The sequence below is a fragment of the Aegilops tauschii genome, chromosome 5 (assembly GCF_002575655.3).
Source record: "Aegilops tauschii subsp. strangulata cultivar AL8/78 chromosome 5, Aet v6.0, whole genome shotgun sequence".
Lineage (NCBI taxonomy): Eukaryota > Viridiplantae > Streptophyta > Magnoliopsida > Poales > Poaceae > Aegilops > Aegilops tauschii.
Genome location: NC_053039.3, coordinates 493,116,552 through 493,142,555, shown reverse-complemented (window position 1 = coordinate 493,142,555; position 26,004 = coordinate 493,116,552).

The following is a 26,004-nucleotide window of genomic DNA, read 5'->3' as shown; positions in this document are numbered from 1 at the left end:
AACTCATCATGTAGACTTGGGACTTCAAATTCATTAGCAGTAGAAGTGGCAAATCTAGAGAGTCTTTGTTTGCGTCGGTCCGGAGGACCACCAACATCCCCTAACTTACTCTTTTCCTTCCTATTTTCTGATATTGCCTTATGAAGTCAAAACCACAAGAAGATGAATAAAATTAGCTCTGCATAACTGGTTGATGCATGATACAGACGAACACTACTTTGATGTAAGGCAAGCGCAGGATAGGAGGATGGAATATATACAAAAAAAGACAGCGTTTCATATTCACACGTACGATAGGAGGATGGAATATGTATGAAAAAACAGTAAGCGGAAGGCATTTCAACAAAATTAGAAGAAATGAATGCTAGGCACCATATGAACATGCAACCAATATCACTCTATCAGGTAAAAAGTGTCTCGTCGTAAGTGCCATTTCAAGAAATTAGAAGCAGTACAAGCTAGAAGACAATGCAAGATGCAACCTACATCACAGTCCCAAGTTAAATGTGTCTTATGGGTAAGTGATCGTTGCAGGTATAAGTTGTAAGCTACGCAGATACAATTCAACATAATCAGAAGCAATACAAACTAGACATCATACGGAAAACGCAACCACATATAACAGTTCCAAGTAAGAGCAAGCACCTGTGATGGTGGAGTAGGGGAGATGTGCTCATCATGTACACGTATGTTCTAGAAACAGGAACACGTGCCATATTCACAGGCATTATGTCTAAAGTAAGCAGATGCAATTCAAGTTAGAAGCAATACAAGCTAGCCATCATACGCAACATGCAACCACATATAATAGTGTCAAGTTAGAGCAAGCACCTGTGATGGTGGAGTAGGGGAGATGTGCTCATCATCTACACAGCTACGTTGACTGTCCAGCCTTGTGTTGTCTTGCGAATCTTGTTGGGAGGATGGCGGAGTAGAATCTGTAGAGACCCCCTGTTTGAGTTGCTCCAAAGGACCACCATCATCCACTGCCGGACTAATTTCCTTCAGCTGTAATGATTTTGCATTGTGAAGTCAAATCGATAAGAAAAAGGAATAAAATTCGCTCTTCAGAACTCATTCATGCATGATACTGACGAACACTACTCGGATGAAAGGCAAACACATGATGCGAGGATGGAATATGTATGAAAAACTGGATGGTGTGACATATTCACACCTATGATGTGGCAACTAAGCAGAAGGCATTTCAACAAATTAGAAGCACTGCAAGCTAGACACCATATGAAAGATGCAACCAATATCACTCTGCCAAGTTCAAACTGTATGGCGTTTCAACAAATTAGAAGCAGTACATGCTAGAAATCATATGCAAGACACAACCAATATCACAGTGGCGACTTAAAGGTGCCTTATCATAAGTGACTGATGCGGGATATGCAAGAATAGTAGTCTGATGTAGAAATAGGAACACGTGTCATATTCACAGGCATTATGTGTAAAGTAAGCAGATGCAATTCAACAAAGTTAGAAGCAATACAAGCTAGACATCATACGCAACATGCAACCACATATAATAGTGCCAAGTTAGAGCAAGCACCTGTGATGGTGGAGTAGGGGAGATGTGCTCATCATCTACACAGCTACGTTGACTGTCTAGCCTTGTGTTGTCTTGCGAATCTTGTTGGGAGGATGGCGGAGTAGAATCTGTAGAGAACCTCCGTTTCAGTTCCTCGGAAGGACCACCATCATCCAATGCCTTGCCAATTTCCTTCAGCTTTATTGATTTTGCATTGTGATGTCATACCGACAAGAAAAAGGAATATCATTCGCTCTTCAGAACTCATTCATGCTTGATACTGATGAACATGTCGGAGTAAATAGCCACGGGTAGCCTAACCGACTGCCCCTGGCTCTTCAAGAAATTATCAGGCCATTTGGGCCTTCAAGCATTTCAAGCATTGGGCCGCCTTCCCCGGCCGGCTACCTCTGAAGCCGACTCTCAGAAGACGACCCAGCCTCAGCAACCTCCCCCCAAGATAACCACGGGATGGCCGACTCCAGGAAGCCGGCCATAGAGGATGCCGACTCCCCAGAGCCGGCCATGGAGAACGCCGACTCCCCAGAGCCGGCCACGAAGAGCGCCGACTCCAAGAAGCCAGCCAAGACCGCACCCACCAAAACCACACCCACATAACGGTGACAAGACGGGGTGTGGCCACAGTGCGGCCCACTACCCCCGAAGCCCGAGGCAGGCATGGCCACAGGGCGCCGTACGGGACGGCCATCTCCCGTCCGGCTCGGCACTGTATCCACGCTGGCCTCAACGTCATCCACGACAGATGCCAGTACGGCCCACGGGTGGCGGGCCCCTTCAGCCAGAGAGAGAGGTGAAGGCGGCCCGGCCTCCCCCAGTCGGCCAAGGGCATAGCCGGCCCCCAGAAGCCGGCTACCCCCTTCCTCGAAGCATGTGCCACATTAAGGAGACAAGACAAGGTAAGGCTACAGTGAGAGCCCTCGAGGCGGCACACTGTAGCCACGCTTACCTCGACGGAGCCCTCGTCATCAGGGACGAGGCTATAGTAAGCAGCCGCCGACAAGACCCTAGGCGGTGGGGCCGGCCTGTCGACCAAGAGGCCGGCAGCCGGCGGGACCCAACGGCCGGCAGAGAAGCCGGCGAGCGCAGACACTGACGACTGGGACCCGTGCCCAGCCGGATTACAATTGTACCCCCGGGGGATAGGCCTATATAAACCCCCCGGGGCACCCATGCAAAGGGTTGGCTTCTTAGAGTTACACACACACCATAGAGAGAGGGAAGTGAGAGCTAGCCTTGCTCTTCTTCTCCCTTGAACCCAACAGCTCTAGGAGCAATTGTAGCTACTCTTTCTGATCTAGTGATCATGCGGAGACCCCGCAGAGCAGGACTAGGGGTGTTATCTCCACGGAGAGCCCCGAACCCGGGTAAGATTCGCCGGCGTGCATGTCTTCGCCTCATCCCGTTTCCAGGCACCGGCGACGTCTTACTGGCACCCACCATGATAAGCCACCCGTTGGCATATGTCGCACCTACCACCCGACATTTGGCGCCCACCGTGGGGCCAGGTGCACCGTCGTCCGGAGACCTGTTCTGGATGGGAACCCTCTTCCTCCCCCGCGAGCGCAGCCAGCCTGCTGCGCCCGATGGCGTTTGCCTCGACGCACTGCAAGGCGTCGACGAAGCCTGCGCGGCGAGCTGCCTCGCCGATCTGCTCGGCGAGACTCGCATCTCTGACGAGCCCGCGTCCGACGCGGGCACGGACTACCCCGAGAGCCGCCTCGTCAGCCTCCTCGACCAGCTTCACGTCTCTAGCGAGCCCGCTGCAGATGTGGAGTCGGTCGGCTCCACCGACCCAATGCTCGTCGACTCCGACACGGCATCGCTCGACGCCTACCCCTCCGACGTGGTGGTCTTCGACGATCCTCTCCCTCGAGCTGACAGTGGCAGCAGCGCTGTCACCGAAGTGTTGGTCATCAGCCACGTTGACAACTCGGGCGAGAACGCCCACGACGCCCTGCAAGCGGCGATGCACGACCTCTCCGTCCCCATCCCGGCCGACGCCGACACCGAGACCCTGGAGGCACGCCGCCTCGCCCTCATCGCGGAAGGCCAGAAGATAGCCTCCATGAGACGCCTCACCAAGGCCCACCAGCGCGAAGTCGACCGCGCCGCCTTCGGTACGCCGCCGCCTTTGGTGTTTGCGTTGAGCATGAATATGATCTGATCATGTTTATTGCAATACGGTTATTCATTTAAGTTAGAGACCAATTGTTGTTCTGTTTACATGAATAAAACCTTTATGGTCATACACACCAACGAAAATGGTTTGTTGGATCTCGATCGTAGTGATACACATATTCATAATATTGAAGCCAAAAGATGCAAAGTTAATAATGATAGTGCAACTTATTTGTGGTACTGCCGTTTAGGTCATATTGGTGTAAAGAGCATGAAGAAACTCCATACTGATGGGATTTTGGAATCACTTGATTATGAATCACTTGATGCTTGCGAACCGTGCCTCATGGGCAAGATGACTAAAACGCCGTTCTCCGGAACTATGGAGAGAGCAACAGATTTGTTGGAAATCATACATACAGATGTATGTGGTCCCATGAATATTGAGGCTCGTAGCAGGTATCATTATTTTCTGACCTTCACAGATGATTTGAGCAGATATGGGTATATCTATTTGATGAAACACAAAGTCTGAAACATTTGAAAAGTTCAAAGAATTTCAGAGTGAAGTGGAGAATCATCGTAACAAGAAAATAAAAGTTTCTACGATATGATCGCAGAGGTAAAATATTTGAGTTACGAGTTTGGCCTTCAGTTAAAACAATGTGAAATAGTTTCACTACTCACGCCACCTGGAACACCACAGTGTAATGGTGTGTCCGAACGTCATAACCGTACTTTATTGGATATAGTGCAATCTATGATGTCTCTTACCAATTTACCACTATCGTTTTGGGTTATGCATTAGAGATAGCTACATTCACGTTAAATAGGGCACCATCAAAATCCGTTGAGACGACGCCTTATGAACTGTGGTTTGGCAAGAAACCAAAGTTGTCGTTTCTTAAAACTTTGGGGTTGCGATGCTTATGTGAAAAAATTTCATCCTGATAAGCTCAAACCCAAATCGGAGAAATGTGTCTTCATAGGATACCCAAAGGAGACAGTTGGGTACACCTTCTATCACAGATCCGAAGGCAAGACATTCGTTGCTAAGTATGGATCCTTTCTAGAGAAGGAGTTTCTCTCGAAAGATGTGAGTGGGAGGAAAGTAGAACTTGATGAGGTAACTGTACCTGCTCCCTTATTGGATCACAGAAATCTGTTCCTGTGACTTCTACACCAATTAGTGAGGAAGTTAATGATGATGATCATGTAACTTCAGATCAAGTTACTACCAAACCTCATAGGTAAACCAGAGTAAGATCCGCACCAGAGTGGTACGGTAATCCTGTTCTGGAGGTTATGTTACTAGACCATGACGAACCTACGAACTATGAAGAAGCGATGGTGAGCCCAGATTCCGCAAAATGGCTTGAGGCCATGAAATCTGAGATGAGATCCATGTATGAGAACAAAGTGTGGACTTTGGTTGACTTGCCCGATGATCGGCAAGCAATTGAGAATAAATGCATTGTCAAGAGGAAGACGGACGGTGATAGTAGTATCACTATCTACAAAGCTAGAATTGTCGCAAAAAGGTTTTTGACAAGTTCAAGATGTTGACTACGATGAGAGTTTCTCACTCGTATCTATGCTTAAGTCTGTCCGAATCATGTTAGCAATTGCCGCATTTTATGAAATCTGGCAAAGGGATAAACAAAACTGCATTCCTTGATGGATTTATTAAAGAAGAGTTGTATATGATACAACCAGAAGGTTTTGTCAATCCTAAAGGTGCTAACAAAATATGCAAGCTCCAGCGATCCATCAATGGACTGGTGCAAGCATCTCGGAGTTGGAATATACGCTTTGATATGTTGATCAAAGCATATAGTTGTATACAGACTTGCGGTGAAGCCTGTATTTACAAGAAAGTGAGTGGGAGCACTACGGCATTTCTGATAAGTATATGTGAATGACATATTGTTGATCGGAAATAATGTAGAATTATTCTGCAAAGCATAAAGGAGTGTTTGAAAGGAGTTTTTCAAACATAGACCTCGGTGAAGCTGCTTACATATTGAGCATCAAGATCTATAGAGATAGATGAATACGCTCGATAAGTTTTTCAATGAGTACATACCTTAACAAGATTTTGAAGTAGTTCAAAATAGAACAGTCAAAGAAAAGAGTTCTTGCCTGTGTTACAAGGTGTGAAATTGAGTAAAGACTCAAAGCCCGACCACGCCAAAAGATAGAAAGAGAATGAAAGTCATTCCCTATGCCTTGGCCATAGGTTCTATAAAGTATGCCATGCTGTGTACCAGATCTATTGTATACCCTACACTGATTTTGGCAAGGGAGTACAATAGTGATCTAGGAGTAGATCACTGGACAGCGGTCAAAATTATCTTTACTGGAATAAGGATATGTTTCTCGATTATGGAAGTGACAAAAGGCTCGTCGTAAAAGGTTACGTCGATGCAAGTTTTGACACTAATCTAGATGACTCTAAGTCTCGGTCTAGATACATATTGAAAGTGGGAGCAATTAGCTAGAGTAGCTCCATGCAGAGCATTGTAGACATAGAAATTTGCAAAATACTTACGGATCTGAATGTGACAGACCCGTTGACTAAAATTATCTCACAAGCAAAACATGATCACACCTTAGTACTCTTTGGGTGTTAATCACATAGCGATGTGAACTAGATTACTGACTCTAATAAACCCTTTGGGTGATGGTCACATGACGATGTGAACCATGGGTGTTAATCACATGGTGATGTGAACTATTCATGTTAAATCACATGGCGATGTGAACTAGATTATTGACTCTAGTGCAAGTGGGAGACTGAAGGAAATATGCCCTAGAGGCAATAATAAAGTTATTATTTATTTCCTTATATCATGACAAATGTTTATTATTCATGCTAGAATTGTATTAACCGGAAACATAATACATGTGTGAATACATAGACAAACAGAGTGTCACTAGTATGCCTCTACTTGACTAGCTCGTTAATCAAAGATGGTTATGTTTCCTAGCCATAGACATAAGTTGTCATTTGATTAACGAGATCACCTCATTAGGAGAATGACGTGATTGACTTGACCCATTCCGTTAGCTTAGCACCCGATCGTTTAGTATGTTGCTATTGCATTCTTCATGACTTATACATGTTCCTCTGACTATGAGATTATGCAACTCCCGTTTACCGGAGGAACACTTTGTGTGCTACCAAACATCACAATGTAAATGGGTGATTATAAAGGTGCTCTACAGGTGTCTCCAAAGGTACTTGTAGGGTTGGCGTATTTCGAGATTAGGATTTGTCACTCCGATTGTCGGAGAGGTATCTCTGGGCCCACTCGGTAATGCGCATCACTATAAGCCTTGCAAGCATTGTGACTAATAAGTTAATTGCGGGATGATGTGTTACGGAACGAGTAAAGAGACTTGCCGGTAACGAGATTGAACTAGGTATCGAGATACCGACGATCGAATCTCGGGCAAGTAACATACTGATGACAAAGGGAACAACGTATGTTGTTATGCGGTCTGACCGATAAAGATCTTCGTAGAATATGTGGGAGCCAATATGGGCATCCAGGTCCCGCTATTGGTTATTGACCGGAGACGTGTCTCGGTCATGTCTACATAGTTCTCGAACCCGTAGGGTCCGCACGCTTAAAGTTACGATGACAGTTTTATTATGAGTTTATGTATGTTGATGTACCGAAGGAGTTCGGAGTCCCGGATGAGATCGGGGACATGACGAGGAGTGTCGAAATGGTCGAGACGTAAAGATCGATATATTGGACGACTATATTCGGACTTCGGAAAGGTTCCGAGTGATTCGGGTATTTTTCGGAGTACCGGAGAGTTACGGGAATACGTATTGGGCCTTATTGGGCCATACGGGAAAGAAGAAAAAGGGCCTCAAGGGTGGCCGCACCCCTCCCCTTGGTCTGGTCCGAATTGGACTAGGGAAGGGGGGCGCCCCCTTCCTTCCTTCTCTTTTTCCCTTCCTCTTTTCCTATTCCATATGGGAGGTGGAATCCTACTAGGATTAGGGAGTCCTAGTAGGACTCCACACTTGGTGCGCCCCCTCCTAGGGCCGGCCTCCTCCTCCCTTGCTCCTTTATATACGGGGGCAGGGGGCACCCCAGAGACACAACAATTGATCCTTGAGATCTTTTAGCCGTGTGCGGTGCCCCCCTCCACCAAATTACACCTCGATAATATCATTGCGGAGCTTAGGCGAAGCCCTGCGTCGGTAGAACATCATCATCGTCACCACGCCGTCGTGCTGACGAAACTCTCCCTCAACACTCGGCTGGATCGGAGTTCGAGGGACGTCATCGAGCTGAACGTGTGTAGAACTCGGAGGTGCCGTGCGTTCGGTACTTGATCGGTCGGATCGTGAAGACGTACGACTACATCAACCGCGTTGTGATAACGCTTCCGCTGTCGGTCTACGAGGGTACGTGGACAACACTCTCCCCTCTCGTTGCTATGCATCACCATGATCTTGCGTGTGCGTAGGAAATTTTTTGAAATTACTACATTCCCCAACATCCCCGCCTCGAAGAGAGAGACGTCTCACCCCGCCGCCCGTCACGCACCCGACTCTTGGTGACCGACTAGGCCGCCGAGAAGGAGTCGGTGAGAACGACGCCCGCCACCGGATCGACCGCCTTGCTCGATCCCTGGCGTTAGAAGAAGAAGACGATGTCGGCCCGCCATGCTTTGGCCCCCGCATCTGCGACGAGCCCTTCCCCAAAGGGTTCTCGCTCCCCAGAGACACGCCCAAGTACAACGGCTCAATGAAGCCCGAAGATTGGCTCATCGATTACTCCACTGCTGTCAGCATAGCCAACGGCAACCGACGCGTCGCCGTGAAATACGTCCCCCTCATGCTGCAAGGCACGGCGCGCACCTGGCTCAACAGCCCCAAGCCCTATAGCATCAACAGCTGGCTGGACTTCACGGAAGTCTTCGTCCGCAACTTCACCAGCACGTACAAGCGGCCTCCCAAGCCTCGCCAGCTCTCCCTATGCGTCCAAGGGCCCAACGAGTCGACCCGCGACTACCTCACGCGGTGGGCCGAGCTCCGCAACTCCTGCGAGGGGGTGCACGAGGTTCAGGCCATCGAGTACTTCACCGCCGGGTGCCGAGAGGGCACCCTCCTCAAGCACCGACTCCTCTGCGACGAGCCGGCTACCCTCGACGAACTACTGATCATCGCGGACAAGTACGCCACGGCCGACTCGTCGATGAAGACTGAGCTCCGAGTGGACGCCTCTGGGAAGGTGATCGCTCCGGCTCCAAAGACGCCGGCTGGCGACTCCAATCGGCGCCCCTACCAGAACGATCACAAGCGCAAGGCCCCCATGCCGCCTTCCACCAGTTGGCAGGTGGCCACAGTTGAAGATGAGCAGCCCGAAGAGCGGCCCGCTCCCAAGAAGAAGGGTGGCAGGCCGGCTTGGCAGCCAGCTTTCTCTTACGAGCAGACTCTCGACGCCCCCTGCAAGTTCCACAGCGGCGCGAAGCCGTCCAACCACACGACCCGAAAATGCCACTGGCTGACGCGAATCTCCAAGGGCGAAGGTCTGGTGCCGCCTCCGCCTCCCGGCCCACCACCTCCAGCCCCTCAGCAGCCGGCGGCTCGGCCGGCAGTCGGAGCCATCCAAGATGAGTTCCCTGAAGAGCACGCCGCCTACGTCGTCTTCACAAGCCAAGCCGAAGACAAGCGCAGTCGGCGCCGTCAGCACCAAGAGGTCAACGCAGTCGCCTCTAGTGCCCCCGAGTTCATGCACTGGTCAGAGAAGCCAATCAGCTGGAGCCAGGCTGACCACCCAGAGGTGATGCCATCCCCTGGCTCCTATGCACTGGTCTTGGATCTCACCCTCGCGACGGAGAGGCGAGCAGCCCGATTCTCCCGCGTCCTGATAGATGGCGGAAGCAGTATCAATATACTGTACCGCGATACCATGGAGAAGCTGAACATCAAGGCGAAGCAGCTTACGCCAAGCCGGACCGTGTTCCATGGCATCGTCCCCGGCTTGTCTTGTTCCCCGATTGGCAAGATCAAAATGGATCTTCTCTTCGGAGACAAGGATCACTTTCGCCGAGAAGCGATCTGGTTTGAGGTAGTGGATCTGGAGAGCCCCTATCATGCTTTGCTTGGCCGACCTGCTCTAGCCAAGTTCATGGCTGTGCCCCACTACGCCTACCTGAAGATGAAGATGCCGAGCTCAAAGGGTATCATCACGGTAGCCGGCGATTACAAGAAGTCCATCGAGTGCGCCATGGCCAGTAGCCGGCTGGCCGAGTCCCTCATGGTGGCAGAAGAGAAGAAGATGCTAGAGCGGGTTGTGGCCATGGCCGGCAAGCAGCCGACCCTATCCCCCAATCCCAAAGACTGTGATGCACAAGGCTCCTTCCAGCCGGCCAAGGAGACAAAGAAGATACCTCTGGACCCGGAGAATCCGGAGAGGTTTGCCGTCATTGGGGCAAACTTGGACAGTAAATAGGAAGGCGAGCTCGTCGACTTCCTCCGTGAGAATCGAGACATTTTTGCATGGTCCCCAAAGGACATGCCGGGTGTCCCGAAGGATTTCGCCGAGCACAAATTACATGTTCGAGCCGACGCGAAGCCGGTCAAGCAGCCCCTCCGCCGACTGTCAGAAGAGAAGCGAAGAATCGTAGGAGAAGAGATAGCCCGGCTCCTTGCCGCTGGCTTTATTATGGAAGTGTTTTTTCCAGAGTGGCTTGCCAACCCAGTTCTGGTATTGAAGAAGAATGACAAGTGGCGTATGTGTATAGACTACACTAGCCCGAACAAGGCCTGCCCCAAGGATCCGTTTGCTTTGCCACGGATTGACCAAGTGATAGACTCCACAGCCGGATGCGAGCTGTTGAGTTTTTTGGATGCCTACTCAGGGTACCATCAGATCAAGTTGGACCCAGCAGACCGCCTGAAGACTGCCTTCATCACACCATTTGGAGCTTTCTGTTACCTGACTATGACATTCGGCCTGAGGAATGCCGGTGCCACTTTTCAGCGTTGCATGCAGAAATGCCTCCTCAAGTAACTCGGCAGAAATGCCCACGTCTACGTAGACGACATTGTGGTGAAGACAGAGAAGCGTGGCACCCTGCTGGAGGACCTCAAAGAAACATTCCCCAACTTGCGCCGATTCCAAATCAAGCTCAACCCCGAGAAATGCGTGTTCGGAGTACCAGCCGGCCAGCTGCTAGGCTTCCTGGTCTCCGAACGCGGCATCGAGTGCAACGCTGTGAAGATCAAGGCCATCGAGAGGATGGAGATTCCCACCAAATTGCGAGATGTGCAGAAGTTCACCGAGTGCCTGGCCTCCCTAAATCGCTTTATCAGCCGACTAGGAGAGAAGGCTCTCCGCCTGTACCGACTTATGAAGAAGTCCACTCACTTCGAGTGGAATGACCAAGCCTTCCATGAGTTGAAGAAGATGCTGACTACTCCGCCTGTCCTGGCAGCGCCGACTGAGAAGGAGCCCATGCTCCTCTACATTGCCGCGACTAGCCGAGTAGTCAGTACTGTTGTTGTGGTCCAGCGCCCGGAAGAAGGCCGAGCCCAGCTAGTCCAGAGGCCGGTGTATTACCTAAGCGAAGTACTATCCAGCTCAAAGCAGAACTACCCGCACTACCAGAAGATGTGCTATGGGGTGTACTTCGCCGCCAAGAAACTGAAGCCCTACTTCCAAGAGCATCCCATCACGGTCGTGTGCACCGCCCCGCTCGCCGAGATCATAGGCAGCCGGGATGCATTCGGCCGGGTGGCTAAATGGGCCATTGCATTGGCACCATACACGATCTTCTACCAACCCCGCACCGCCATCAAGTCTCAAGCACTGGCCAACTTCCTCGTCGACTGGGCCGAGACCCAGTACCTACCGCCGTCTCCCGACTCTACCCATTGGCGGATGCACTTCGACGGGTCTAAAATGCGCACCGGCTTGGGAGCCGGCATCGTCCTCACCTCTCCCAAAGGCGACAAACTCAGATACACCCTGCAAATCCACTTCGCCGCCTCCAACAACGTGGCCGAGTACGAGGCGCTCGTACATGGGCTCCAGCTAGCCAAAGAGCTCGGCATACGCCGGATCCTGTGTTACGGCAACTCAGACTTGGTGGTACAGCAGTCGTCTGGCGACTGGGACGCCAAGGACGCAAACATGGCGAGCTATCAATTCCTCGTCCAGCAGATCAGCGGGTACTTCGAAGGGTGCGAGTTCCTTCACGTGCCAAGGGCCGACAACGACCAAGCAGATGCCCTAGCACGGATCGGCTCCACCCGACTGGCGTCTCCCTCCAGCGCCTCCTCAAGCCGTCCATCAAGCCGTCTCCAGAGTCGGACTCTATCTTCGTACCGCCTGTGCCAGATGCAGCCGGATCCGACTAGAGGAACCCCGCAGGCGGCACGGGGACTTCGACAACTGGCCGGCCGACTGCCGTAGTCGCACCCGGCCAGGGGAGTTCAGAACCCGGCCCGGGGACTGCAGTAACACAAGAAGCGATGGCCGACTCCAATTCCACACCTCCCAGCCCACCCACCCGAGTCATGGTGGCCGTCCTAACAGAAGAAGAAGTCACAGCTCCGTCATGGGCCCAGCCCATCCTCAAGTTCCTAGTCAGCAGAGAGCTGCCGGCTGATGAGATCTCAGCAAGACTAGTGCAACAACGAGCCAGAGCATATGCAATAATCAACAGAGAGCTTGTGAAGCGCAGCGTCACTGGAGTCTTCCAGCGTTGTGTCGAGCCAGAAAAAGGAGTGGAAATCCTCAAGGATATCCACCAAGGCGAATGCGGCCACTACGCAGCCTCAAGATCACTTGTGGCCAAGGCTTTCCGCCACGGCTTCTTTTGGCTGACTGCCTTGGAAGATGCCAAAGAGATAGTCAAGAGCTGCAGAGGATGCCAAGTCTTCAGTTCCAAGCAACACCTGCCGGCTTCTGCACTCAAGACCATTCCCCTTACCTGGCCCTTTGCCGTCTGGGGACTGGACATGGTGGGCCCTTTCAAGACAGCCCGCGGAGGCCTGACACATCTGCTTGTCACCGTGGACAAGTTCACCAAGTGGATCGAAGCGAAGCCGATCAAGAAGCTGAACGGGCCGACTGTCGTGACATTCATCACTGACATCACTACTCGGTACGGCGTGCCGCACAGCATCATCACCGACAACGGCACGAACTTTGCCAAAGGAGCACTGGCACGTTTCTGCGCGACGCAGGGTATCCGGCTGGACTTAGCGTCCGTTGCCCACCCGCAGTCAAACGGCCAGGTCGAGCGAGCAAATGGACTCATCCTCTCCGGCATCAAGCCCCGACTGGTTGTACCACTGGAGCGATCGGCCGGCTGCTGGCTCGATGAGGTGCCGGCTGTCCTCTGGAGTCTGCGCACCACCCCCAACAAGTCAACTGGCTTCACTCCGTTCTTCCTTGTATATGGTGCCGAGGCTGTCATCCCAACCGACATCGAGTTCGACTCGCCTCGGGTCACCATGTACACGGAGGCGGAGGCCAAGGAAGCAAGAGAAGACGGCGTCGACCTACTAGAAGAAGGCCGGCTGTTAGCACTCAGCCGGTCCGCCTTGTACCAGCAAGGATTGCGCCGCTACCACAACCGCAAGGTCAAGCCAAGATCCTTCCAAGAGGGCGACCTTGTGCTTCGGCTGATCCAGCGAACAGCCGGCCAGCACAAGCTCTCGGCCCCTTGGGAAGGCCCCTTCGTCATCAGCAAGGCACTAGGCAACGACTCCTACTACTTGATCGACGCGCAAAAACCAAGAGCACGCAAGAGAGATGACTCCGGCAAGGAGTCGGAGCGACCATGGAACGCGAACCTCCTAAGAAGATTTTACAGTTGAAAGCAGTATGTATCATGCTACCTTTTTGTATTAAGTATGAAACAACAGGCTCCCCGAGGAGCACTCGGGGACTGCCTTCCTTTATCTATGAGTGACGAGTGTCATATCCATGAATGTATTATTACATTTGATTTCTTGTCTGGCACCGGGTTCGACTAGTCGGCCCGGGGACTGGCCGCCTTGAGCTATATTAAAAGTACTACCTGAAGTCAGACAAGTAGTGTGCCGGCTCCCGAGTCCTCTCTTGTTGAAAGTCGCAGCTCGAAGAACTGACTGCCCGACTAGCAAGAGCCAAGGCAGAAAGGATGCCCACACGAAAAACGGCTAAGGACTAACGAACTTATATAGCAAAAAGACGGCCTCCAACCACGCTTGCCGGCTGTCAGAACAGCCGGCTGGCCGGCTTCCTAAACACTTAGCTCCAATCCAACAAAGCTAGAGTACTTGCCCTCCCAATTGGCCAAGCACTCCTCCAGCCACAGATTGCAGAGCAACTGTCTGACTGGGGAGGCGGCAACCGAGGGAGGGCGGCAAAGGAAACAGCGGAAGGATGAAAAGCAAAGAACGAGGAAAAGCCAAACGCATGCATAAGTCATATATACATATAAAGCCCCCAACAGGCCGGCAATCGACATAGTTCGAATACACCCCCAGTGGGTGGAATTGTGCAGACTTAACAGAATATTCTTCCAAAGTGACAAGACAGGAAAACAAAAGATAGCAGATTAGACTAAGGCGCGGTGCGGGAGCCAGGCTGGTCGGGGGAGATGGCGTCGCCGGCTGAAGGAGTGGCCGGCTGGCGGGTCTCGGCTTGGTCACCACCGGTGGCAGGCGACGCACCCGCGCGTGACGTGGTGCTGGAGGCACGGTCAGGCTGAGGCTGGTCCGCCGCTCCACCATCCGGCTCGGCGTCTTCACCCTCCTCCTCCTCCTCTTCGCCCTCGTCGCTGGAGTCGATCTCCTCCGCTGAGTCTTCACCGTCTGCCGGGTTCAGCCCGAACCACTCCTCCGGCTGGGCGACACCGTTGTCATCTACCTCAGGGGCGGAGACGCTGGTGTCAGTGTAGTCGGCGATCGCCGAAGCCCGCCGGATGATAGCCGACCGCGCCGGCTCCAGCTCCGTGTCGGCCTGCTGCCGCCAAATAGCCAGCTGGTCCAGACACAGGCCGGGATACCAGGCCTTGACGAACTCCAGCGCCCGCCTGGCGCCGGACCGAGCCGCCGAGGCCTTCCAGGCTTCGAAGCGACCGACCGCCACCTTCAGCCAGTCGGCAGTCCGACTGGGGGTGCGGGGAACCACTTCGCCGGCCCAGAGGGCGGCCAATACTTGCGCCCCGGCACGCTGAAGCCGGCGGAGCAGTCGGTGTGGAGACGGACCTGGATCGCCAAGAGCTGCTCCTCCAGCGAACGGCCCGCGTTTGGTGCAATCTCAGCGCCAGCCTGCCTTCGTGCTTGGCGGGGGGCTTCGATGATCTGGCTGGCGGCAGTAGAGTAGCCAGGGAAGTACTCTGTGCAAGAAAGAAAGAGAAAGAAGAGAAAATACCAAGTCAGAAAACGAGCCAAAAGCGGCAGACGGCAAGAAAGGACGAAGAAGTAGGCGGCTTACCGTCGACCAGATCTTCGATCTGGCCATAGCCATTGATCAGAGTCTGCTTTGCTTCAGCCTAGCCAGCCGCTTCTGTCTCGTACTCAGCCTGGAGGGCGGCTTCGCGGTCCTGCACCGCCTTCAGAGCCGCCTTGTGGCCCTCCTCCTGGTCGGCCAACCTCTTGGCCAGGCGGTCACGTTCCTGCACCAAGGAGGCAAACTCGGCCTCCTTGGCACGAAGGGCAGTCTGAGACTCTCCCAGCTGTGCCCTCAGACTGGCGTTGGCCGCTGCAGGGACGGCAGAAAAAGAAGAAACAATAAGAGGAAGTCGTCAAGGAAGATCCGACCCGACTGCTCAGCAGTCGGCCCAAATCTCGGGGACTACACCCAGTGGGTGCGCTGACGCGCCCCCACGTGAGATAAAGAACAAAGCACTTACCCCGGCTCTCAGTTAGGTCGGCAGTCTTCTGGGTCAGCTCCCGAGCCTGGGAGTTGAAGGCAGCCGCACGAAGATTGTGGTAGTCCTGCAAGATAGACAGAAGAGCAAAATAAGAGCAAGAACAACAAACTAGATCCACTAAGAAGTTCCAAGCCACCTGCTCAGCAGCCGACTCGGAACTCGGGGACTACACCCAGTGGGTGCGCTGACGCGCCCCCACGGAAGAAGCCAAGATCAAGAAGAAGCAAGATAAGAAGACTAACCCGGATGGCCGCCCGTGTCGCAAGGAATTGGTCGGTGTATTGCCTCAGCGCCGTAGCCTGGGCCTGGAGCTGGGTCCGGACGTCCTGCGCGGCCACGTTCATCACGGCCGTCCCTCCGCCCGGCGTCCACCCCGAGGTGGCGCTGGCCACCTCCACATCCTGGGCCGACGAGCTGGAGCCCGCGGACAGCTGCGGCTCCGACGCAGCCTTCTGTGGCTCTGACGCATCCTTCCCCGCACGCCGGCTCGGCGGCGTCCGGATCGCCAGCTCAGTCCTCGCGCCCGGCTCGCCCCCCTCCGACTGCGCAGGCGGCAGATCAGGCCGGCCGCCTTGAGTCGCCCCAGTCGGCGAGGTCGACACCGGCGCCCTCTCCAAGATGACGACGTCGTCATCCCTCTCCAGCCCCGGCTGGTCACCACCGGCTTCTTCTGGCGGGGGCTCCGGGGCCCCAGGCGCTGCGACGCGCAGTGGGGTGACCAACAAGGCCCCCTCCGCCGTCGCCGCAGCTGCAGCCTCTGCTTGGGCCTTGGCTGCGGCGTCAGCGCGCGCCTTCGCCGCCTCCTCCTCCTGCGCCGCCTTGGCGGCGGCCGCCTTCGCCGCCTCCGCCTCCCGCTCCTCCCGCGCGTTCCGCTCCGTCGCCGCCAGAAGATCGGCATGGGGGTCCACGCGGCGAGTGGTGCTCCCGGATCCCCTCGACGACTCAACGACGGAGGCGGCAGCCGCCCGCTCGAGCGACAATGGAGCTCTGGTCGTTTGGAAAAAAAGACAAGGATTCAGGAGCCACCAGAGAAAAGAAAAAAGAGTACACGAAGGAGTTTGAACTTACGCCGACACCGTCTGCGGTTGCTTCACCACCTTGCGGAAGCGAGCAGCCTTCGCGGCCGCCTCCTCCCGCCTAGTCGCCGCTGCCCCGCCTCGGGGCTTCTTTGACCGACTGCCGAACAAACCCTGCGCGGCACGACGCTTTTGCCCGCCGCCCCGAGCAGGCGGCGCAGCGGAGGAACCCGCGCCACGGCCAGACGCCGGCTGACGGCGCGGGACGACTTCGGCCTCGTCATCGTCCGGCCAATCGTCGAAGCTGACTCCAAGCCCGGAGCCGCCTACTTCGCCGCCGGCTTGGCCACCACCCGGCTCGGTGTTGTCGTCCATAGCCGCCGCCCCCAAGTCGGGGTCCTCCAGATCGTGCTCCGTCCGGTCCGGGATGAATCGGCGCTCCGCGTCCGACCCGCCTGCAGGCCGAAGAAGATGACTCTGTCGAGACGAGCCGACTAGTCAGAGCCGGCCAAAAGGAATTCGGCAATAAAACTAAGAACAGAAAAAAAGAGAGACAAGGAGAACATACCGTAGGCGGCGGATTGGCTCGGCAATATGACTCCTTGCCGAACTGAAACTCTGCGGAGAGTTTGCAGTTCGCAAGGTAGTTCACCATATATGCCACCTCGTCGTGTGGCATGTCCTTGGTACACATCCGGCTCGGATCGAGCTGGCCGCTCATCTGACAGATCAGATGAGGGCGGCTCTGCAGCAGGAGTACCCGGCGCGTGACGAAGGCGGCCAGCAGGTCGGGCCCCGACAAGCCCTCCGACTGGATCATCGCTCGCACTCGGGCGACGGCTGCGTTTCCAGCCGGCGTCAGCGTCATGGCCCGGTAGGACCACTAGGGCCGCCTGCCCGCCGGTGGGCCGGCTACGTAAGCCGGCAGATTGACGTAGTCGCCCTGCGGGGCGACGTTCCTCACGTAGAAGTACGACTTTTGCCATAGCTTCACCGACTGGATCAGCGTGATGACGGGGAAGGGGTTGTCGGCAGCCACCCTCCGCATCGCGATGTAGGCGCCACTCTGAGCCAGCACGCCTTGCATGCGCGTGCCCAGCTTGGACTGGAAGAACTCCCCCCAGAGCTCGAGGGTAGGGAGGACGCCGAGGTAGCCATCGCACAAGGTGACGAAGGCGAACAGCAGCACCACCGTGTTCGGGGGGAGGTGGTGCGGCTAGAGCTGGTAGAACTCGAGCCAAGAGCGGAAGAAAGCGCTCACGGGCAGGCCGATGCCGCGCAAGAAATGTGAGCGGAAGACTACCCGCTCGCCTTCCCGCGGCTCCGGCGTAATCTCCTTCGCCGGCGCGAGACGGACCTCCACCTTGTCCGCGCCGGGCAGCCGCCGCGTCTCGCGGAGGAATTCGACATGATCCTCGTGGACGTTGGAGCCGTCCCAATCCCCACAGTACTGCATCGTGGCGTGGGGTTGGCAAGAACGAGCGCGACGGCGGAGGAGCAAGTGGTGGAACGGTGCGGCGGCGAGGCGCTGTTGCAAGAAACGGCAGGAGGAAGAAGATGGTGGAGAGAGGAGGAGCGTGCGAGAGCCTGCTGCTCTCCCCCTCCCCCTACTTATAGCTTCGCAAGGTGAAGCCGGGAAGGCTGGGCGTGGGGTGAGATGTGGGATTAACTGCACCCACTCCCCCCACGCATCGCGATTATTACGCCCTAAAAGCGTACCGAAACCGCCGCAGGAAGACGTGCGGGCGGTTTCGGGCCGCAGAGAATCCACGCCTGAGCCCGGGCGTGGGCGTGGCGGGCCCCCGCCCTGCGGCGACGTCCCGTCGTGCGTGTGGGCTGGCAGGCTTTTTAGCCAAGAGAGGCCACGTGGTTCGCAGGCGGCAAGTGGCCGGCCCGCTGCCTGGTGCACGCGCTGGCGAGCTCTCGCCCTCCGACTCCAAATTTTTTGGCCGAGACGGCGCGCCCAACCAAAGCCGGCTCCCAGCTACCGGCTTGTCGAGATAGGAAGCTGATCGAGCTTCTCGACTCCTACCCAACCTCGTGTTGGGAACGTAGTAATTTCAAAAAAATTCCTATGCACACGCAAGATCATGGTGATGCATAGCAACGAGAGGGGAGAGTGTTGTCCACGTACCCTCGTAGACCGAAAGCGGAAGCGTTATAACAACGTGGTTGATGTAGTCGTACGTCTTCACGATCCGACCGATCAAGTACCGAACGCACGGCACCTCCGAGTTCTACACACGTTCAGCTCGATGATGTCCCTCGAACTCCGATCCAGCCGAGTGTTGAGGGAGAGTTTCGTCAGCACGACGGCGTGGTGACGATGATGATATTCCACCGACGCAGGGCTTCGCCTAAGCTCCGCAACGGTATTATCGAGGTGTAATATGGTGGAGGGGCACCGCACACGGCTAAGAGATCTCAAGGATCAATTGTTGTGTCTATGGGGTGCCCCCTGCCCCGTATATAAAGGAGCAAGGGAGGAGGAGGCCGGCCCTAGGAGGGGGCGCACCAAGTGTGGAGTCCTACTAGGACTCCCTAGTCCTAGTAGGATTCCACCTCCCATATGGAATAGGAAAAGAGGAAGGGAAAAAGAGAAGGAAGGAAGGGGGCGCCCCCCTTCCCTAGTCCAATTCGGACCAGACCAAGGGGAGGGGTGCGGCCACCCTTGAGGCCCTTTTCCTTCTTTCCCGTATGGCCCAATAAGGCCCAATACGTATTCCCGTAACTCTCCGGTACTCCGAAAAATACCCGAATCACTCGGAACCTTTCAGAAGTCCGAATATAGTCGTGCAATATATCGATCTTTACATCTCGGCCATTTCGAGACTCCTCGTCATGTCCCCGATCTCATCTGGGACTCCGAACTCCTTCGGTACATCAAAACTCAATAAAACTGTCATCGTAACGTTAAGCGTGCGGACCCTACGGGTTCGAGAACTATGTAGACATGACCGAGACACGTCTCCGGTCAATAACCAATAGCGGGACCTGGATGCCCATATTGGCTCCCACATATTCTACGAAGATCTTTATCGGTCAGACCGCATAACAACATACGTTGTTCCCTTTGTCACCGGTATGTTACATGCCCGAGATTTGATCGTCGGTATCTCGATACCTAGTTCAATCTCGTTACCGGCAAGTCTCTTTACTCGTTCCGTAACACATCATCCCGCAACTAACTCATTAGTCACAATGCTTGCAAGGCTTATAGTGATGTGCATTACCGAGTGGGCCCAGAGATACCTCTCCGACAATTGGAGTGACAAATCCTAATCTCGAAATACGCCAACCCAACAAGTACCTTTGGAGACACCTGTAGAGCACCTTTATAATCACCCATTTACGTTGTGACGTTTGGTAGCACACAAAGTGTTCCTCCGGTAAACGGGAGTTGCATAATCTCATAGTCAGAGGAACATGTATAAGTCATGAAGAAAGCAATAACAACATACTAAACGATCGGGTGATAAGCTAACTGAATGGGTCAAGTCAATCACGTCATTCTCCTAATGAGGTGATCTCGTTAATCAAATGACAACTTATGTCTATGGCTAGGAAACATAACCATCTTTGATTAATGAGCAAGTCAAGTAGAGGCATACTAGTGACACTCTGTTTGTCTATATATTCACACATGTATTATGTTTCTGGTTAATACAATCTAGCATGAATAATAAACATTTATCATGATACAAGGAAATAAATAATACTTTATTATTGCCTCTAGGGCATATTTCCTTCAGTCTCCCACTTGCACTAGAGTCAATAATCTAGTTCACATCGCCATGTGATTTAACATCAATAGTTCACATCACCATGTGATTAACACCCATGGTTCACATCGTCATGTGATCAACACCCAAAGGGTTTACTAGAGTCAGTAATCTAGTTCACATCGCTATGTGATTAACACCCAAAGAGTACTAAGGTGTGATCATGTTTTGCTTGTGAGATAATTTTAGTCAACGGGTCTGTCACATTCAGATCCGTAAGTATTTTGCAAATTTCTATGTCTACAATGCTCTGCACGGAGCTACTCTAGCTAATTGCTCCCACTTTCAATATGTATCTAGACCGAGATTTAGAGTCATCTAGATTTAGTGTCAAAACTTGGATCGACGTAACCCTTTACGACGAACCTTTTGTTACTTCCATAATCGAGAAACATTTCCTTATTCCACTAAGGATAATTTTGACCGCTGTTCAGTGATCTGCTCCTAGATCACTATTGTACTCCCTTGCCAAAATTAGTGTAGGGTATACAATAGATTTGGTACACAGCATGGCATACTTTATAGAACCTGTGGCCATAGCATAGGGAATGACTTTCATTCTCGTTCGATCTTCTGCCGTGGTCGGGCTTTGAGTCTTACTCAATTTCATACCTTGTAACACAGGCAAGAAACTCTTTCTTTGACTGTTCCATTTTGAACCACTTCAAAATCTTGTTAAGGTATGTACTCATTGAAAAAACTTATCAAGCGTCTTGATCTATCTCTATAGATCTTGATGCTCAATATGTAAGCAGCTTCACCGAGGTCTTTCTTTGAAAAACTCCTTTCAAACACTCCTTTATGCTTTGCAGAATAATTCTACATTATTTCCGATCAACAATATGTCATTCACATATACTTATCAGAAATGCTGTAGTGCTCCCACTCACTTTATTGTAAATACAGGCTTCACCGCAAGTCTGTATAAAACTATATCCTTTGATCAACTTATCAAAGTGTATATTCCAACTCCGAGATGCTTGCACCAGTCCATAGATGGATCGCTGGAGCTTGCATATTTTGTTAGCACCTTTAGGATTGACAAAACCTTCTGGTTGCATCATATACAACTCTTCTTTAATAAATCCATTAAGGAATGTAGTTTTGTTTATCCATTTGCCAAATTTCATAAAATGTGGCAATTGCTAACATGATTCAGACAGACTTTAAGCATAGATACGAGTGAGAAACTCTCTCATCATAGTCAACACCTTGAACTTGTCGAAAACCTTTTTGCGACAATTCTAGCTTTGTAGATAGTGACACTACTATCAGCGTCCGTCTTTCTCTTGACGATCCATTTATTCTCAATTGCTTGCCGATCATCGGGCAAGTCAACCAAAGTCCACACTTTGTTCTCATACATGGATCTCATCTCAGATTTCATGGCCTCAAGCCATTTTGCGGAATCTGGGCTCACCATCGCTTCTTCATAGTTTGTAGGTTCGTCATGGTCTAGTAACATAACCTCCAGAACAGGATTACCGTACCACTCTGGTGCGGATCTTACTCTGGTTTACCTACGAGGTTTGGTAGTAACTTGATCTGAAGTTACATGATCATCATCATTAACTTCCTCACTAATTGGTGTAGAAGTCACAGGAACAGATTTTTGTGATGAACTACTTTCCAATAAGGGAGCAGGTACATTTACCTCATCAAGTTTTACTTTCCTCCCACTCACTTCTTTCGAGAGAAACTCCTTCTCTAGAAAGGATCCATACTAAGCAACGAATGTCTTGCCTTCGGATCTGTGATAGAAGGTGTACCCAACTATCTCCTTTGGGTATCCTATGAAGACACATTTCTCCGATTTGGGTTTGAACTTATCAGGATGAAAATTTTTCACATAAGCATCGCAACCCCAAACTTTAAGAAACGGCAACTTTGGTTTCTTGCCAAACCACAGTTCATAAGGCGTCGTCTCAACGGATTTTGATGGTGCCCTATTTAACATGAATGTAGCTGTATCTAATGCATAACCCCAAAAACGATAGTGGTAGATCGGTAAGAGACATCATATATCGCACCATATCTAATAAAGTACGTTATGACGTTCGGACACACCATTATGTTGTGGTGTTCCAGGTGGCGTGAGTAGTGAAACTATTTCACATTGTTTTAACTGAAGGCCAAACTCGTAACTCAGATACTCTTCTCCACGATCATATCGTAGAAACTTTATTTTCTTGTTACGATGATTTTCCGCTTCACTCTGAAATTATATGAACTTTTCAAATGTTTCAGACTCTTGTTTCATTAAGTAGATATACCCATATCTGCTCAAATCATCTGTGAAGGTCAGAAAATAATGATACCTGCTACGAGCCTCAATATTCATGGGACCACATACATCTGTATGTATGATTTCCAACAAATCTGTTGCTCTCTCCATAGTTCCGGAGAACGGCGTTTCAGTCATCTTGCCCATGAGGCACGGTTCGCAAGCATCAAGTGATTCATAATCAAGTGATTCCAAAATCCCATCAGTATGGAGTTTCTTCATGCGCTTTACACCAATATGACCTAAACGGCAGTGCCACAAATAGGTTGCACTATCATTATTAACTTTGCATCTTTTGGCTTCAATATTATGATTATGTGTATCACTACGATCGAGATCCAACAAACCATTTTCGTTGGTGTGTATGACCATAGAAGGTTTTTATTCATGTAAACAGAACAACAATTGTTCTCTAACTTAAATGAATAACCGTATTGCAATAAACATGATCAAATCATATTCATGGTCAACGCAAACACCAAGTAACACTTATTTAGTTTCAACACTAATCCCGAAAGTATAGGGAGTGTGCGATGATGATCATATCAATCTTGGAACTACTTCCAACACACATCGTCACCTCGCCTTTTACTAGTCTCTGTTTATTCTGCTACTCCCGTTTTCGAGTTACTACTCTTTAGCAACTGAACCAGTATCAAATACTGAGGGGTTGCTATAAACACTAGTAAGTACACATCAATAACATGTATATCCAATATACCTTTGTTCACTTTGCCATCTTTCTTATCCACCAAATACTTGGGGTAGTTCCGCTTCCAGTGACCAGTCCCTTTGCAGTAGAAGCACTTAGTCTCAGGCTTAGGTACAGACTTGGGCTTCTTCACTTGAGTAGCAACTTGCTTGCCGTTCTTTTTGAAGTTCCCCTTCTATCCCTTTGCCCTTTTCTTGAAACTAGTGGTCTCGTCAACCATCAACACTTGAAGTGGTCTTGTCAACCATCAACACTTGATGTTTTTCTTGATTTCTACCTTCGTCGATTTCAGCATCACGAAGAGCTCGGCAATTACTTTCGTCATCCCTTGCATACTATAGTTCATCGCGAAGTTCTACTAACTTGGTGATGGTGACTAGAGAATTCTGTCAATCACTATTTTATCTGGAAGATTAACTCCCACTTGATTCAAGCGATTGTAGTACCCAGACAATCTGAGCACATGCTCACTAGTTGAGCGATTCTCCTCCATCTTTTAGCTATAGAACTTGTTGGAGACTTCATATCTCTCAACTCGGGTATTTGCTTGAAATATTAACTTCAACTCCTGGAACATCTTATATGGTCCATGACGTTCAAAACGTCTTTGAAGTCCCGATTCTAAGCCGTTAAGCATAGTGCACTAAACTATCAAGTAGTCATCATATATAGCTAGCCAAACGTTCATAACGTCTGCATCTGCTCCTGCAATAAGTCTGTCACCTAGCGGTGCATAAAGGACATAATTTTTCTGTGCAGCAATGAGGATAATCCTCAGATCACGGATCCAATCCGCATCTTTGCTACTAACATCTTCCAACATAATCTTCTCTAGGAACATATCAAAATAAAACAGGGAAGCAACAACGCGAGCTATTGATCTACAACATAATTTGCCAAATACTATCAGGACTAAGTTCATGATAAATTTAAGTTCAATTAATCATATTACTTAAGAACTCCCACTTAGATAGACATCCCTCTAATCATCTAAGTGATTACGTGATCCAAAGCAACTAAACCATGTCCGATTAACACGTGAGATGGAGTAGTTTCAATGGTGAACATCACTATGTTGATCATATCTACTATATGATTCGTGCTCGACCTTTCGGTCTCTGTGTTCCGAGGCCATATCTGTATATGCTAGGCTCGTCAAGTTTAACCTGAGTATTCCGCGTGTGCAACTGTTTTGCACCCGTTGTATTTGAACGTAGAGCCTATCACACCCGATTAACATGTGGTGTCTCAGCACGAAGAACTTTTGCAACGGTGCATACTCAGGGAGAACACTTTTATCTTGAAATTTTAGTGAGAGACCATCTTATAATGCTACCGTCAATCAAAGCAAGATAAGATGCATAAAGGATTAACATCACATGCAATCAATATAAGTGATATGATATGGCCATCATCATCTTGTGCTTGTGATCTCCATCTCCGAAGCACCGTGCTCGTGATCTCCATCTCCGAAGCACCGTCATGATCACCATCGTCACCGGCTCGACACCTTGATCTCCATCGTACTATCGTTGTCGTCTCGCCAACTTATTGCTTTTACGACTATCGCTACCGCTTAGTGATAAAGTAAAACTATTACATGGCGATTGCCTCTCATACAATAAAGCGACAACCATATGGCTCCTGCCAGTTGCCGATAACTCGGTTACAAAACATGATCATCTCATACAACACATTATATCACATCATGTCTTGACCATATCACATCACAACATGCCCTGCAAAAACAAGTTAGACGTCCTCTACTTTGTTGTTGCATGTTTTACGTGGCTGCTACGGGCTTAGCAAGAACCGTTCTTACCTACGCATCAAAACCACAACGATAGTTTGTCAAGTTGGTGCTGTTTTAACCTTCGCAAGGACCGGGCGTAGCCACACTCGGTTCAACTAAAGTGAGAGAGACAGACACCCGCCAGTCACCTTTAAGCAACGAGTGCTCCGAACGGTGAAACCAGCCTCGCGTAAGCGTACGCGTAATGTCGGTCCGGGCCGCTTAATCTCACAATACCGCTGAACCAAAGTATGACATGCTGGTAAGCAGTATGACTTATATTGCCCACAACTCACTTGTGTTCTACTCGTGCATAGCATCAACGCATAAAACCAGGCTCGGATGCCACTATTGGGAACGTAGTAATTTCAAAAAAATTCCTACGCACACGCAAGATCATGGTGATGCATAGCAACGAGAGGGGAGAGTGTTGTCCACGTACCCTCGTAGACCGAAAGCGGAAGCGTTATAACAACGCGGTTGATGTAGTCGTACGTCTTCACGATCCGACCGATCAAGTACCGAACGCACGGCACCTCCGAGTTCTACACACGTTCAGCTCAATGACGTCCCTCGAACTCCGATCCGGCCGAGTGTTGAGGGAGAGTTTCGTCAGCACGACGGCGTGGTGACGATGATGATATTCCACCGACGCAGGGCTTCGCCTAAGCTCCGCAACGGTATTATCGAGGTGTAATATGGTGGAGGGGGCACCGCACACGGCTAAGAGATCTCAAGGATCAATTGTTGTGTCTATGGGGTGCCCCTGCCCCCGTATATAAAGGAGCAAGGGAGGAGGAGGCCGGCCCTAGGAGGGGGCGCACCAAGTGTGGAGTCC